Source organism: Callorhinus ursinus, unplaced genomic scaffold, assembly GCF_003265705.2.
Source record: "Callorhinus ursinus isolate GAN/ISIS: 27379988/994484 unplaced genomic scaffold, GSC_fseal_2.0 scaffold35, whole genome shotgun sequence".
NCBI lineage: Eukaryota > Metazoa > Chordata > Mammalia > Carnivora > Otariidae > Callorhinus > Callorhinus ursinus.
This window is the reverse complement of record NW_027397097.1, coordinates 2,578,966-2,595,599: the sequence shown is the minus strand read 5'-3', so window position 1 is coordinate 2,595,599 and position 16,634 is coordinate 2,578,966. Positions and strand designations below refer to the sequence as shown.

The following is a 16,634-nucleotide window of genomic DNA, read 5'->3' as shown; positions in this document are numbered from 1 at the left end:
GTCTCCTGCAGGGACTTAGGATCATGGTTGGCAGATCGCTTGGATGTCCCTGCTTTACACAGGGCCAGGCTTGCGGAGGAGGGGACCAAGGGAAGCCAGCAGATGCAGGGCAGATGCGGGTACAACAGCTCCCTCAGAGCCTACAACCCCATGCCTCACAGCCCTGTGATTTTCCTCATACAGGACAGGCTTGAGGTTTGGGACTCCATGAGCCCACCTCCCCTGTGGGACCAGACGGGGCAGAGGCTGGTGAAGATTCTGGCCTAGAAGCCTCAGTAGCTGCCCCCCAACACATCAGGCATTGCTGTGAATGCCACATTCCGAGGGGGCAAGTCTCCCTTCAGTGGGCTCTTGGCAGTAGGTTGTGCCCTTCACCTCCCTTGCCTTTCTCTTGCTCTCCTCTTTCTGCTGCCCTGCTCCTCAGCGTGGAGGAGTATATTCCTGTTGGGGGGGAGGGGAAGGGCACTGGACTCAGAGGGCACTTCTGCCCCGGACCTGCTCTCAGACTTAGCTGCGGCATCTTGACTTCATTCCAGGGTTGGAGATATCTGACCTTCTCTCTCCCGTGCCTTTCTGCCTCCCTGTATCTTCATCATTTACAGCTTTGTCCATCTGTCCCATGTGGCCTTCTAGCTCACCCTTCCTGCCTTCCCCCCTTCCCCCCAAACCGTGACTCTGTCTGGATCCCAGCTATCTGACTATCTCTTTCTCTCCGGGTTTCCATGTGTGTCTCTCCATCTGGGACTCTGCCCAGGCCTGAGGGCCCTGGCTAGGAGGTTCCTGGGGGCCTGATCTGTGTCTGAGGCTGAGGAGCAGGAACGCAGAGGGCGGCTGGTACGTCCCAGCTTGGTGCTCTCTGAGGGTAGGGATAGATCCCATCCCTCTCTGTGTCCCTAGCATCCAACACAGATAGAGCAGGGATGTTGGTTGAATGAAGGATGAAGAGAAGGAAGGAACAAACTGAATGAAAGGTGAGCAAGGTTGTTGCAAGAACAAGGCTGTTTTCCAGACTGTGACCTGGGAAGGGCTTAAGGCTCCCCAGAAGCAGAAGGTCTGAACTAAGTCCAGTATACTCCCACCCTCTGTGTCAATAAGGAGGAGTTGCCTCCTCCATCTGGCTTGGTTAATGACTAAACCCAGCCCAGTCCAGGACTGGAGCTGGTGGGTTTTGGGGCCAGACTGCCACAAGAGACCCCTTGTGGTCAGATCAGACTTGTCGGGTGCCCTTCTTTGGGAGAGGAGGGGACTTGGAAAAATTGGGTGTCGTAGTCTCTAGGCAGGACCTGGATCCTCCTCCTCTCTCCGACTGAGCAGAGTTTGGAGGTGCCAAAAGGCCCTTTGCCATCCCTGTTTCATACTCCCTCCTCACTGGGGCGCAAGTGAGGACACTGAAGCCCAGAGAAGGACAGGGGCCAGCCCAGGGTCACAGAGCCAAGTCTTAGAAGAGCCACGCTTGGAACCCGGATTTCCAGCCTCCTAGCGCTCTCTGTTCTGTTCCCCACCATGGAGGTAGAGTTGGGGACAGGAGGTGAACAGAGCTGGGGCCTAGGATGGAGGCTGGGGCCTTGGCTATGGGTACCCCAGCCCCCCACTCCTGATCCCCTCAGCATAGCCCAGTGGAGCTCTGAGAGGTGGGCAGGGGTCTCTGAGCTCCCCATCCTCAAGACTCCAGGATTCCCAGGTTCCATGTAGTGAATCCCATTTCTGACAGGAGCCCCTGCCCCGAGCCAAGCAGGAGCTGTGTCTCTCTCCACCTTCGAATTTACCCTCTGGCCAGTCCTGGGCAGTTGTAGGCTTGTCTCCATGCTACAAAGAAACTGAGGCCAAGAGTCACTTGCTTCAGATCACAGAGCAGCTGAGGCAGAAGTAGGACCCAGGCCAGCCTGGCTCCAGAGCACCTGCCCGTCTCTGCTTGGGCTCACTTTTTAGTCAACATTATAGCATTTGACCCCATCAATAACTCTTTGAAGTATGCCAGTGTTCTCATAACCCCATTCCTGTCTGATAAATGAAAGAGCTGAGGCCCCGAAAGGGGAAGTGGCTTGCCAAGGTCACGCAGCAGGTCTGAAGCCAGAGTCCCCAGGGCTGATTGCGTCACTCCAGGGGGCTGGGACTCAACGACAGTTGTTTGTTGAGCTTTTGCCCCCTTACCCCATGTGTCATGGGCCTGCCCCCTGGACAGGCCTTGTTCTCGTGATCCCGGGGTGAGGGTGGGGATGGGGTTCTGCCTATCTGTCTACCTGCTTGATTTCCTCCTCATGTCTCTTCCCCTAGACTTATCTTCTCCTTGTCCCTGTGTCCAGAGGTCCCTGAAAGCCACTGTAGCTCTGGGCCCAGCATTCGGAGCCAAGGCAAAGCGAAGGGGCTGATGGAGGCCACCTCTACGTTTTTCCTCCCTCCTGGCCTCCAGCCTGGCCTGGCCTCAGGTCTGCACTGTGCCCTGGGCCCTGGAGAGGAGGCAGACACCACCTCCTGAGAAGTCAGGCCTTGTCCCAGAGGCAGATGCTGAACACGCATCCTGGGTCCAAGGCAGAAGGCAGATTGGAACCCAAACCTAGGTCTCTCGATGCCCAGGCCAGTGTCTGAGTGTATGAGCAAGAGCCGGCAACCCTACCTTGATCTTGTGCAGGGTCCGATCCATCTCCACAGCGTGCACCCACACAGACACGCCGGCCTTGCTGTAGGTCAGATTCCAGCCCTCCTCGGCCTCACACTCTGACCGGAAGCTGCGGAAGTCCTGGTCGTCTGGCACCTGGACACTATCGCGGCCCAGGACTTAGTTCAGACCTTCTGCTTCTGGGGAGCCTTAAGCCCTTCCCAGGTCACAGTCTGGAAAACAGCCTTGTTCTTGCAACAACCTTGCTCACCTTTCATTCAGTTTGTTCCTTCCTTCTCTTCATCCTTCATTCAACCAACATCCCTGCTCTATCTGTGTTGGATGCTAGGGACACAGAGAGGGATGGGATCTATCCCTAAGAGCCTCTGAACTCAACACCTGTGCTGGGGCCTGTGGGAGAGAAAGGAGGAATGAAGGGACGGAGAGCAGGAGGTGATGTGGCCTGCCGAGCCCTGCCTTTGACGCTCATGCACTCAGGCTCTCCGATGCTGCAGCCTGCCTAGCCCTGTGCTTGGCGAGCCATGTGAGAGGCAGAGGAGACCTGGCCCTGTCCTCAGAAGTTTCCAGACCCTGGTGAAGAGAGGAATGACAATGCCAGGTGACCCCTGCCTATCACATGAGGCAGATGTTCACAGGCAGACCACAGAGGCAGGAGTGGGCCCAGTGAGCAGGGGCCTTGAGGGGCTTGGTGGCTGGAGCAGGGGTGGGAGGTCTCTTGGGGGAGTGTGGCTGAGAACCTGCGGTTCCTCTTGCTACAGGAAGCTGGGCAGTGGGGACCTGTCTTCTCTGACTTCCTTTCCTATGGCTCCTCTCCTTCTGCTTTGGAGAAAGCTCCACAGCCCCTCCCTTCCTATCTCTCTGTCCCCCTGTTCTCACATCACAAGTCATCCCCACCCCCACCCCAGGTTTCAAGCCTTCGAGTCTGTTCCCTCTAAGTGCCTCATTGGCTCCCCTGTGAAATGTGGGATTATTTTACAGATCCCCAAGAGCCCTTCTCACTCTTAACAGTCTTAACACTCAACAGACTCAAGAGGGTCGTGCGGAATGTGGGGGCAGGGGCAGATGTTTTCTCTACGGCTTTCCACTGAGTCTTCACAGCTGTCTTGTGTAGGTCTTATTAACACCATCGAACAGATGTGGAAACTGAGGCTTAGAGCAGGAATTCACTTGTGCAAGGCCAAGCAGCTAGAGGTGGCTGAGGCAGGATCAGAATTCAGGTCCTTGGGTCTCCAAAGCTGAGATCTCTCTGCTCCCTTGGGCTTGCTTATAAACACCTGTGGGCCCTTTTGTGTTTAGGACCCCATGCGTCCCAACATACCCCTCTCTCCTGCCTGCGTCTCCCTGTGCAGTGTTGTTGTGGGAGAGCCTCCTGGAGGGGACCCAGCTGAGCAAGAGCCCAGTCCTTGGTGTGACCTTGGAGGTCATTTCACCTTGCCGAGTCAGTCTTATCTGTGGTGGCAAGAGTGTGAGTTAATCTGGTTTTAAGGCCTTAGACTCTGGATTCAGGTTCAGGCTGGGACTCTGCCCATCTGGGGCTCAGTTTCCCCATCTCTACAGGAAGCTGCTGGGCAGGTGATTTGTAGAGGCCGTTTGGGCCTTAGACCATGGTAGAGGTGTCTATACTGGTGGACACAGAGTAAGGAAGGTGGAATGAGGCCACTCTGTGCCATCAGAGAGCTCTCTAGATGGGGCACTTGAATCCAGGATTGGGCCCTGAGGACCTGTCCCAGCTGGCTCTAGCTCTGACTTGGCGTGGGGGCAACTGGGGGAAGTAGTTCCAGAGCTAGAGCCTGTTTACTTCAGCAAACAGGCTCCCAGAGAGCATGAAGTGCTCTCAGGACCATCAGGTGGGGGAGCTCAGAGAAGGGAAAGGTCACAGGGGGCTGGAAACTTTAGGGAAGTCTTTCTGGAGGAGGTGCCTGGGCTAGGCTGGGGCTGTAGGTTAGAGAGCACATGGTCCAGAGTCCTGGCCACAGGGCCTTGAGCAGGTTGCTGCCACCACCTCGGCTTTAGCTTCCTCATTTCTCAAATGTGGATAGTAGGGCCACCCTGCCTGTCTTTGGACATTTCATCCATTCATTCGCTCATTCAGTGAGCATTCACTGATAGCCTCCTGCCTGGCCCTGTGCTGGAGGTTAGGGACAGAGAGGGGAATCAAGCCCACGTGCTGCTCTCAAGGAGCTCCCTCGTGCGTGGAGGGACACTTGTCACACGAGCTATGGAGACCCAGAGGGGGCCCCTGAACCAGCCTTGGGGGCCAGGGAAGGCTTCCTGGAATGCTCAGGTGATACCTTTGGAATGGGGTGGAGAATGAGATGTAGGCGTTTGATAGCACTGGGAGCATTCCATACCAAGGAGCCGTCGCGCAGGGCTGGGAGGCGGGAAATAGAGCAGTGCGTTAGGAGCCTGGCAGGTGGCTTAGTAGGGAGCTTGGGACTCAGGGGCTTGGAGGCGATTAGGGAGCTGGACCGAGGCCCTAGGATCTGGGTCCTGGAGGCCCTGGGGTGCCGGGGAGGGTTTTCAATAAGGCAGGTGGGAGGAGGAGGATTCTGTATTTGTCTGGACAGAGGTGCTGAGGCCCATGCTAAAGCTGGGGCTGTGGGGAATGCATCCAGAGAGATTTAGGAGCGATAACGGACGGGACGTGGTGGTTTTAACGTAACCTTTTGCAATGTGCAAACTGTGTTGTGCACGCTGGGGTGTAAGATGGTGCGGATGTGCAGCCCCCTTGATGCCTGCCTTGGAGATGTGAGGAACCTTGTGAATGTGAGTGGGGTGAAGGTGGGTGCCTCTAGTCAGTGTCCCCCTGGGGCCAGAAGATCCCTCGGTCCGCAGGCTGGCTCTGTATGTCCACGCCCAGCTCCCCAGGCGCTGGCTTTTAAACTTTAACAAGCCCCAGCTCAGTTTCCAGCCGAGAGTCTTTAAAGTTTCAGGAGATGAGAGAAAGGAGGGAGTCCTGGAGACAGATGGGTTTTCTTTCTTCCCCCTGCATCTCCATGCCTGGCGGGGCCACCTAGAGCCAGGGCTGTGGGCCCCATGACTCCAGAAGCCTGGCAGTCTTCAGTGAACTGGGACCTTGGTTGGGCCACTCCAGCCTGTTCCTGAGGGTCCAATGGCCACAGGCCTGGCAACCAGATTGCCACCATGATAGGATGGAAACCTTATTCCAGCCCCGATGCTTTACCTTTGCCCCTGACTGGGCAGATGAGCCTGCACCATCAACAGGTGGGAGGACAGCTGTTCAGACCAGGTGTTAGGCTGGAGGTGCCCCTGTTCCTTTTGGTGCCTCACTTTATCTCCTCTGGTATGCTTGGGCTGGGGCACCTGGACCTTCAGAAGCATAGACAGTGAAAGCAAGTGGCAGGCCCCGGACTTACTGGAGGGTCCCACGCCAAATCCAGGCTCCTCTCACCGGTCTTGAGAGAGCCTGGGGCAGGTGGCCCAGAGCAGCTGGAGCTGTTCTCTGGGGCTTTAGTCTAACATTTGTCTCCCTGCCTCTCAGCCTGGCCTCGGTGAAGACTTCCTACATCTGTTATCTCTAGAGTCATGTGGTCCTGTGGGCCTGGGCCATTTAATCTCGTCCTTTGGGTTTCATACCACAACCTGCATCTGCCCCTGGTTCCCTGAGATCCCCTCTACCATCTTCTGGACGCCCCCCCCCCCCCTGTCTTCGGTCCTTCCAGATTGCTTGGGACCTGATTCTGGACCAAAGAAGTGATAGGTCTTTTTTTTTTTTTTTTTTTTTAAGATTTCATTTATTTCACAGAGAGAGTGAGAGAGCACAAGCAGGGGAAGCAAGAGAGGGAGAGGGAGAAGCAGGCTCCCCGCTGAGCAGAGAGCCCACCACGGGGCTAGATCCCAGGACCCTGAGATCATGACTTGAGCTGAAGGCAGACACTTAACCAACTGAGCCACCCAGGCGCCCTGGAAGTGATAAGTCTTAAGGCAGAGGCCTGTCAACCAGAGGGGATGGAGTTTCCTGGTGTGTCTCCAACATTCATTCATTCAACACATTTTTATTGAGCACGTACTATATGCCACATATTGTGTTATATCCAGGAATTTAGTTGCAAATCAGACAGATCAGACCCTGCTGTTATGGGCTTACATCCTGAGGAAGAGACTAGAGAAAACAGAAGCAAACCTATAATTAAATAAGATGCCAGATGGTGGTTGTGTGTTATGAGGGCAGCGTGATGTGACAGGGCTGGTCTAGCCTTCTCTGTGTGTGTCTTCAGTGTGTGGAGCTGGATTGGGGGCAGCTGTGTGTGTGATGTGAGCCTCCTCGCAGGTGCCCCAGTGACAGCTCTGGGGCAGAAACCCAACGAGGGTAAGTAAATCATATTGGGGTGTGTGTGTGTGTGTGTGTGTGTGTGTGTGTGTGTGTGTGTCCCCGCCTGCATGTGTCTCAGGTTGTGTGTATGTGCCAACGAGGGTCAGTAAATCATATTGGGGAGTGTGTGTGTGTTTCCGCCTGCATGTGTCTGAGGTTGTGTGTATGTGCCTCTGAGTGTGGGACTGCGCGTCTGGGTGTCTGGCGTTACCGTGTGTGTGTGTGTGTGTGTGAGAGAGTCACGCCCCCTCACTGCTGCAGAGTTGTCTCTGATCCAATTATGTCTCCTCAGCTGTCTCCTGGCGGCTCCAGCCCCGGGCTCCACACCGGCTCTACCATGGCTTTCCCTTCCCTACCTCTATCCAGCCTCCAGGCCTGGCCTCTGGGCCTACCTCTGAGTCTCAGAGTCTCCTCTTGGGGTGCGTTCTCTATCCCTGTGTCTGAGGGTTACTGCTTCTTCCTTTATGTCTCTACTTGTCCCTTTTCTTCCATGTTTTTTTTTCTGTCCCAGTTATTTATTCAGTCAACAAACTGCTTCTCATGCCTCCCACCCACTCTGCCCCACCTCAGCCAGTGTGTGGGTGCTGGAGACCTGAAGATGGATGAGACCCGGGCCCTGCTCCTGGGGCCTGGTGGGGGGACCAGTGAAGACTGGGACAGCCCTCCAGGACAAGTCCGGCGGAGAGACCCCAAGGCCGACAGCACGGTTGGGGGCGGGGCTGTCTGGGTGGGGCTTTGGGAGCCCGGCAGGAGCCAGGCTGCAAGCTGAGCAGTTCTCTGCAAATCCCTCAGTGCCAAGGGCTCCCAGAGGCAGGAGTACAGACTGAGAAGGAGTGGGGGCGGAGCCAGAGAGGAGGGCATTTTGGAGTTGGGATCTGGGCCCGAAGGCAGAGAGAGAGACAGCAGGGACTTTCAAGCTGGGCAGTGCCAACCATCAGCTCTGGGTTTTAAAAAGTTCCCTAGGGCAGGGGAAGCACTGGCTGGGAGCCAGGAGACCAGAGACAGGGATGTGGCTGCAGTGGTCCGAGCAAGGATGGGGAGGCCTGCCTAGGGTTGGTGAATAGGAGGTGTTGGAAGGTGGTGGCTGAGCAGAATCCCAGGGATGGGAGTGAGGGACGAGTCCAGAACCTTGCCTGGGGTCCAGGCGCTGGAGGAGTGTGGAGGGCAGTGGGCACTGGGGCAGATGATATGGCAGCACCGGACATGGTGAGTGTGAGCCTGGGGGTGATGCCCAGGAGGCTGTTGAAGACGAAGTCTGGAGCTTTCTAGAGAGAGTGCTTTGGGGGCATCAGACCATTGGCAGTCTCTGAAACCCTGGGAGGTGTTTATCCAATTTGTCTTGGTCTTGATGTCTTTGTGTCAGCCCTGGCCCTTGTCTTGTCTCTCTAGTCACCCCCTAGCCCTCCCTCTTCTCCAGGCCCACCCACCCTCTGCCTCTCTCAGCTCTCCCTTCTCTTTCTGGCTCCCCCGCCCGCCCCCCCCAGGCTGGAGTGGAGGGGCAGGAGCTCCAGCCCTGGAGGGCAACTTCTGAGATGTCAGAGCAGGATGCTCCTCATTGCTGCAGAGCTGGGGCCTGCTGGCCTGGAGCCCGAGGGGTGTGCTGGGGGTCAGGGAGGCTGCTGGAGACTGGGGGGGTGGGGGTAAGGAGGCAGGGCGGCTGTGAGTCACTCAGCCCTGGATGGAGAGTAGCCGAGGGCCTGGCGTGCGCCGCTGGAGCTGACTCAGGAGCCCTGTCCAGGGCAGGCATGGTAGCACATCCACTCTCCACAGTCTCAAGGGGACCACACTTTGGGGGAGAAGATGATTTGTAGGTATTGGTGCCAGATCGCTTTCCCTTCAGAAGAGAGGGCCACAGGGCTGGGCTGGTCATTGTGCAGGTGGGAATACTGAGCTAGAAGGCGGGGGAAGGAGCCTCTGCACTGGGCCCGCGCCCCACGCGCTCTCTGTGTCCTTCCAGCTCCCCTCACTCCAGACACAGCCAGCCCCAACAGGCGCAGCCCCAGGGACAGTCCTCACCTGGCCAGGTGCTTGCTCACCTGAGATGCCTTGGCTCCTCCACGGAGCAGAGCCCGGTTCTTGGGGAACAGCCTTGGGTGGACTGTGGCCCATACTGGGTTCCTGGTTGGTTCCCTCACTTTACTTTTTTGAGCCACCATTTACAAATGGGCATAATCTTCCCTCCTCCCAGGTAATTGGGAGGAGGGAATTAAATGAATTTGTAAAGCTCTTAGCACAGAGCCTGGCACGTCATTAACATTTGCTGAATGGATGAATGAAGAGTCAGACGGCTTCATTTTCTCCCACCTCCTTTCTTGTTCACTCAGGTTACCTGGTGGAACTGCTCAAGCCCTCTCCTTCCTCCAGCCAGTCCGGGCCTTTTCCAGGCCCCAGACTCACACCAGCACCTCTGCCAGGAGCCCTTCCCCCTCCTTTTCTTCTGAGCGCCATCTGTTCTTCCTTTTATCCTGTAGGACGCCACTTAGCTGCTCCGCCTTGTAGCTTATCCTGGCTTCCCTCTTCCCCTGCGCCTCCCGCCCCAGCAGAGGTCATTGCCTTTCAGCCTGAGGGCGCAGGGGCCCCGGGTGCCCTCTGGTCCCACTCCCAGCATGGTCAGGTGATGTGGAGCATTTCCAAGCTGACTGGGCATCAGCATGGGCAGCCTCAGGCCCCAGCTCAGCTCAGCCCAGACTTCCAGGTCCAGGGAACCAGGACCTCTGGATTCTGGACAACACTCTCAACTCAGGGGGAAAAAAGTATAGTTTCTATGCCTTGTATAAACTGTGTTGATAACAAGAACCCAAAAATGAAAAATCACCCGAAGCCTCCATTCCTGAGTAAAACTTTTCCTTGGTTCCTCCCAACTTTCATTCAAAGGTATAGATAAGTTATACATAGTTTAGGCCTTGGCACAAATTTGTGTTCTCTTTTGTTCATTTAACATTGCATCTATAAAAGTTTCTAATATTGCTACAGAATTATTACTTCACGAACATTTCTGGCAGCTGCTCCCTGCCTGTCCTATTCTAGGTTCTGAGGGTTCAGAGCCAGCCTTGACCTGTGGAGCCCAAGTTCTCAGTAGCTGGACAGTTGTCATCCAGGTGATGTGTCTTAACCCATCCGGGCCCAGCTGTGGGTGGTGTTCCAGGTCGTTATCAATATATTTTGCTAATTATAAATGCAATTATATAGTCATGAATGTTGTAACAGCTTTTTGGTGTGTTTTTTCCTGAGTATAAATTTCTGGTCCTGGGGTTCCAGGAACTGAATTGAAAGACATTTTTTTCTTTTCTTAAAGATTTTATTTATTTGACAGAGAGAGAGGGAGAGAGCACAAGCAGGGGGAGTGGCAGGCAGAGGGAGAGGGAGAAGCAGGCTCCCCAGGATCATGACCTGAACCGAAGGCTGACACTTAACCCACTGAGCCACCCAGGTGCCCCTGAAAGACATTTTTATGATTTTAAAAATATTTGCCAAATTGTTTTTTGGAATAATGGAATCAGTTTTTGCTCTCATTAACTGTATAACAGTTTTACCATATCCTCACAAGCAGTGGGTATTTTCTATATTTTTGCAAATTTACAAAATGTAAGTTGGCACCTCAGCACAATTTAAATTTACTTTAACTATCAGAACTATTAAAGATCTTTCAGCAAGTCCCAGAATCTTCCCTGAAGCCTGTCTCTGACCCCTTCTACCCCTACACTGCATTTCAGGCAAGGGTGATGGCAGGAGTCATCAGCCTCAAGTGCCATAGAGATTTTTACGAGTCCAGGAGGTTTTCGCGATGACTCTTCCTTCTGATTCCACAGAAGCACTAAGGACCACCGGCCATGGCTCCTGCCCTCTGAAAGTCAGAGGAAGCCTACACAGGCACAACCTCTTTGTTGGCTCATCTGTCCACCCTTCCATTCAGAAACAGTTCTTCACTAATCCATGCCAGATACGGGGATGCCACGATGAACAAGGGGGCCATAGCGCCGTGGGCCAGTCAGTACACTGCAGCGTGTGTTGACCGAGGGAGGCCTGGGGGTGGAGGAGACAAGAAAGAGGCCCCCTGGCCAACCTGAAGGATTTAAGGACTGGGAGGTTCCAGCCAGGCTGAGGTTCAGAAACAAAATAGGCGGGGCGCCTGGGTGGCTCAGTCAGTTAAGCGTCTGCCTTCGGCTCAGGTCATGATCCCAGTGTCCTGGGATCGAGCCCCACATCGAGCCCCACATCGGGCTCCCTGCTCAGCGGGGAGCCTGCTTCTCCCTCTGCCTCTGCCTGCCTGCCTGCCTACTTGTGCTCTCTCTCTCGCTCTCTGTGAAATAAATAAATAAAATCTTAAAAAAAACAAAACAAAACAAAACAACAACAAAAAAAGAAACAAAATAGGGAAGGAGCCAGGGAAGGAAAGTCCGGGGAAAGCAGGACTGATCAGACCTCTCTCCTCCCGCACCCCTCTCCCCACTTTCTCTGACCCCTTGTGTCAGTGCCCTTGAGCTATTCTTGAGATTTGGGGGGCTTTGGAGGAAGGTCTTAGAAGTCTCCATTCTGGGAGCCCCAGAAACCCAGAGGCAAGAGCAGGCGCTCCATCTGCTTGGCTCAATGCTGGCCTCTTGGGGCCCTTGGGAGAGACAGTGGGGGGCCCTGGGAGGGGACCCAGAGCAGAGAAGGTAGAGGGACTGCTGAAGCTGAGCCTCTCTCATGCCGTATGCCCCAGGCCAGTCTGCATCTCTCAGCACCGGGGCTGACATGGAGTCAGCAGTGCCTGGCCGTGGGGGCTGTGGGGGCCATGGCGGGGGGGCTGGCGCATTTGTGTGGGGGTCCTAGTGGAAGAGGTTCACCCACCCCACTCTCTATCCATCCACCCTGTGGAGGGATCTGGGGCATTTTTGGTTTTTTAACTTTGTTCCCTGGCCCTGTAAATCCTGCCCTTTGGGGATTAGCAAGAAGGTGCTTGCGTCGGCAGGGCCTGAGAAGTCTGGGGAAGCTGCCGGGGCTTGGGGCTGGAGTAAGGGCAGCTGAGGCCCGGGCTTTATGTACAAGACTCATTTAATCCTCACAGCTCCACTCTGAGGGGCAGATTCTCCCTGTTTGACAGACGGAAGATACAGGGACTAAGAGCTGAAGTCCTTTGCCCAAGCCATGGCCAGAAAGGATCTGCTGAGTAAACCGTGAGCCATGGGGCCTGGTTGGGCCTGGCTGGGTCTGGCGAGGCAGCACGATGGCCAAAACCTTCTCAGGGGGTCTTCCAGATGCAGGGCTCCAGGACTAAGATTTGGAAGAGGCTCTGTCTTTGAGCCCAGTGAGGTCTGAGGATGGAGTCTGGAACTTGTTCTGAGGAAGAATGTTTGAGCTTCGCCTTCCTGGTCAGCACGCCGTCTGAATCCAGTGAGCTCTGCATAATAGCCATCAGTTAACTAAGACAGTCTCCAGTTGCCCACGTGGTGTTTGGGCTGGGCCAGTCCTGCCCCTTGATGACGGCAGCAGAAAGTCTTGCCCCTTTGGGATCAGGCACAACCAGGTGCTGGTTCTCTGCTTCACCACTGTTAGCCTTGAGGCCTTGGTCCATCCTTGTAACTCTCTGGGCCTCAGTTTCCGCATCTGTAAGATGGGAATGATGATACCCATTGGGGAGTTGGCAGGATCAGAGACAGTGTTTATAGAGGATGCATGCAGCTTGGGGCCCCTGACAACTGGCAGAGGCAGTTGGACCTAAATGTCAGCCCCTGTGGGGTCCATGGCCCAGGTGCTCCACAGAGGTCTCCTTTGTGATGATGAATTAGGTAGTGATTTTGAGCCATTAATGCATGGTAATGGTTATTGAGGTTGTGGCTGTGGTTCAGGGCTATGACTGATTTGATACTGAGCGCCCCACCCGCAGTCAGGAGCACTTCCCTGAATATGATTGTGTTGGGAAAAGATGATTTACATTAACAGTTACTCCTCTTACACTGTCTGCTAAAACGCAGCATGGTGACCAGTCAGGACCGCCTGTGGGATGTTACAGAGCCCACACGAACCCCTTACCTTCTCTGGGCCTCACCTTTCCCAGTGGTAACTGAAGAGTGGTGGAGGAAGAGATCATCTCCTGGGTCCCTAGCTATACCTTTGGGATAATCCGTGTGCCCCAGATATCCCACAGGCAAGGATACTGGAGACCTGCCGTGTGAAGTCTCAGCATGAGGGCCAAACTTGGGTCCACCTGTCTGTCAGTTTGCATGTTACGGCCCTGGCCTTCAGCCCTCATGGCCACATGGCAGCTCCGTGGAGGTGACCTGACTTCTTTTGCCCTGTCTGGGGTCAGCTATCTTCCTGGGTCTTGGGAAATACTGCAGCCCTTCTCCCTACCACTTCCCTCCCTCCCAGGGAGATTCTTCCTTCTCTAAAGCAGAGCCCTGGGAAGGCCTCCAGAGATGCACAGGGCAAGGGGTGGGAGAGAAGGGAGGGGCAGAGTGAGACACAGCTTGGCACCCAGTGGTCCCTCTGTTGAAGCACCCTCTCTCCCCTCGTGGCACTTCTCCTCTCTTTCCTTTTAGGCTTCGCTGCTCTCTGCTCCCATAGTCACCATGCCCCTCTTCCCCACCCCGACTCATTCTCTCCTGGAATTTTGTGTCCTTGTCCCTCCGTGCCACCCGTTCATTGAGGCTCCTGGTTCACTTCTGAGGCCCTACTGCCCAGTTGCAGGCCTGGCACACAGCAGACTCCAGAAAGTGGTGAATGGATGGATGGGCAGATGGGCAGGGCCAGGGTAAGGCAAGAGGAGAGCCCAGGGCACACATAGGAGGTGGCACATTGCAAATGGGACCTGGTCCTGTCCCGTAAAAGGGTAATGGCTGCTTACGGAAGCCTGCTGAAGTCAGAGCTGCTACTGTTTTTTGAGTATTTACTATGTGCCAGGCATATCACGTGCATTATCTCATTTAATTTGATCACAACATCTCCATGAGATAGGTACTATTATTACCCTCACTTTTCATGCGCAGAAACAGACTTGGAAGTCTGTGCCCAAGGGGAGGAACTGGAATTGGAAGCTGGGAGTGCCAGACTCAAAACCTGCAAGAGTCTTCCCCGAAGGCCTTCCTCACTTGCCCAGTTCCTTCTGACCGTGGCTCTATGGGACTGAGGGGGTGCAGGTCTCAAGGGTTCTGAGCACTCTGCTTTCTACCTCCTGGGGCTGGAGAGAAAGGAGTGTGGGGGACACAGTCTGTGGTTTCTCCGGTGTCACCTGCTCCCTCTGGGCCTCAGTTGGCTCGGCTGCACATCAGCTTCCCTGCTGTAACCAGGCCCTTCACTGAGTAGCCAGGAGCAGCCCCCCTTCGGTTCAGGTTTGCAGGGGGGGGCTCCCAGACGGCCAGCCCAAGTGACTGACTTGCCCAGGGCCCAATGGCTGTGGGCTCCTGTCACAGGCCTTAGCACCCCCCTCCACCCCCCGCCCAGGTGCTCTCCAGTGACTCACCCCTACCCCCACCATCCCTCCTGAAGCCTCTTAGAATTACACCGCACATGTGGTGGCCGCCGCTGTGGGCAGGGACGGGGCTGGATGTAATTTACCCCTCTTGGCACAGCTGCGCTGCCTCCAGGAGCCAGGCGGGCTGAGGACACCCACGGTCCCTCTCCACTGTCTTCTCCAGACCAGCCCCCCAGCCTGCCTGCTTTTCCACCCGCAGTGCCCCCGCCCCCGCCAGGCCTGAAACCACTGCAGCCCTGGACTGAGGGAAAATGGGCAGTGTCTGGGCAGCGTGGGTCCCCTCTCAGTGTGCACCCACCCCCAGCCGTGAGCACACCTGGGCTCTGGGGACGCTGAGCCTGGCCAGGGGGAAGAGGCAGTCCCAGGTAGGATTCTAATCTAAGAGCAGAGTCCTGTTGTCACTGCCCCCTCCACACACTCATGGGCCCAGAGAACACCTCTGCAAAGTCACATCAGCTTCCAAACTTGGCTTTAGTTAGAGAAGTTCTGTTTCCTCAGAGACCACCCTGGAGTGCTCCTTGATGGCTAAGGGTACAGGAAAAGTGGGTCTCGAATCTCTGCTCGGCGGCTTCCTCTGCTGTGCAATTCTGGCAGGTTGCTGCAGCTCCTGGGTGTCGGTCTCCTACTTTGCAGCGCGGGAGTGATGCCAGCTCATAATTTGGGGTGAAGCGCGAGTGTGCGTTGAATGTCTGCTGCAGCATCCAGACCTCCACGTGACTGCTCGGTAGAGGTTGTCCCCATGCTCCTGCTGCTGCCGGTCTGATCTCTTCTCGGCACCTTCTCCAACGCCTTTCTCTCCGTCCCATACCCCTCCCATCACTTTGCTCACTCACTCACCCACTCACCCGTTGGTTCACTCATGCATCCTTAGTCTCCTTCAGTTGCACAGAGTTTGATGCTGAGTGCCCCACCCGCAGTCAGGAACCCTTCCTTGCCCTTCGTGACACTGATACTCCCCAGAGGGGACTTTTGTAAAAGTCCCTTATTTGGGGTTTGTCTGATTTTCCTAATGATTTGATTTCGGTTATGCGTCTTTGGCAGAAAGGTCACATAAGTGCTGCCGATATTCTCTTCCCTGTGTCCTAACAGGTGACACCTAGTGGTAACTTGTCTCGTCCCTAACGACGTTCGCTGTGATCACTTGATTCAGGAGGTGTCTGCCATGCTTCTCTACAATGAAGTTACTCATTTTTCCCTTTGTAATTAATAAGTATTTGATGAGAAGTTACTTTGAAGCTATGTAAATACCCTATTCCTCATCAAACATTAATTTATCTATTCATGCCTGTCTGTACTTTGGTTTCCTATTTTATTCCATGGAATATAATCTGTTGTTATCACTATTTTAATACACGGGTTGTCCCAGCTTTAGCCTGTGGTAGGTGGCCAACCTAGTTTGTCTGGGACTGAGGGGTTTCCCAGGATGTGGGATTTTCGATGCTAAAACTGGCAAAGGGGGTGCTTGGGTGGCTCAGTCATTGAGCGTCTGCCTTTGGCTCAGGTGAGGATCCCAGGGTCCTGGGATCAAGCCCCGCATCGGGCTCCCTGCTCCGCGGGAAGCCTGCTTCTCCCTCTCCCACTCCCCCTGCTTGTGTTCCCTCTCTTGCTGTGTCTCTCTCTGTCAAATGAATAAATAAAATTTTAAGAAAAAAAAAAAAACTGGCAAAGCCTTGGGCAAACCCTGACAAGTCGCTCCCTAAACCCGTGGGAGGCCTTCATGCTGGATCCTGTGTCTGCTGCACAAGGTCCCTGTCATTCTGTAAGTACGTCCTTACTTGCTGGCTCAAGAGCCTCCCGGTTCATCTTATCTGACCCAGCCCTAGAATCACGCGTTTCTCCAAGAAGACCTGGAACCAGGACCTTTTGAGTGTTAGCCTACACCACACCAGGGGGACTGCGGCAGACGGAACTCAGCTTGCCTACACGCCTCACTCTTGTCTGCCTCTGTGCCTGTTCCCTGGCTGTTTTTCTTCCAGCGCCCTTGGCAGTCACCTGCCTTCCAGACAGCTTCTCTGTGCAGCCCGATGCCTCCCTCCACCTTGCAGAGCTGACCTCCTCCTTTGTGCCCTCACCGGGCAGTTTGGGGTACCTCTCCATTGTCAAGGTGGTCTCCTCCCTCAACTGGAAGCCTCTCAAGCACAGGCCTGAGTCAACTCTGATTCTTCTGTGCTCTGCACAGGGCTGGAATTGGGGGCTCTTAGTTAAATGATTGGATCTAGAGTCATACCCCT

At 55.0% G+C, this 16,634-nt stretch overlaps 1 protein-coding gene across 2 annotated transcripts in view; it reads left to right on the top strand.

Moving 5' to 3' along the window:
* The window catches only part of STARD10 (StAR related lipid transfer domain containing 10), a 28,684-nt gene that overhangs the window by 5,026 nt on the left and 7,024 nt on the right, over positions 1–16,634 (top strand). The gene's annotated exons all lie outside the window — the stretch shown is intronic.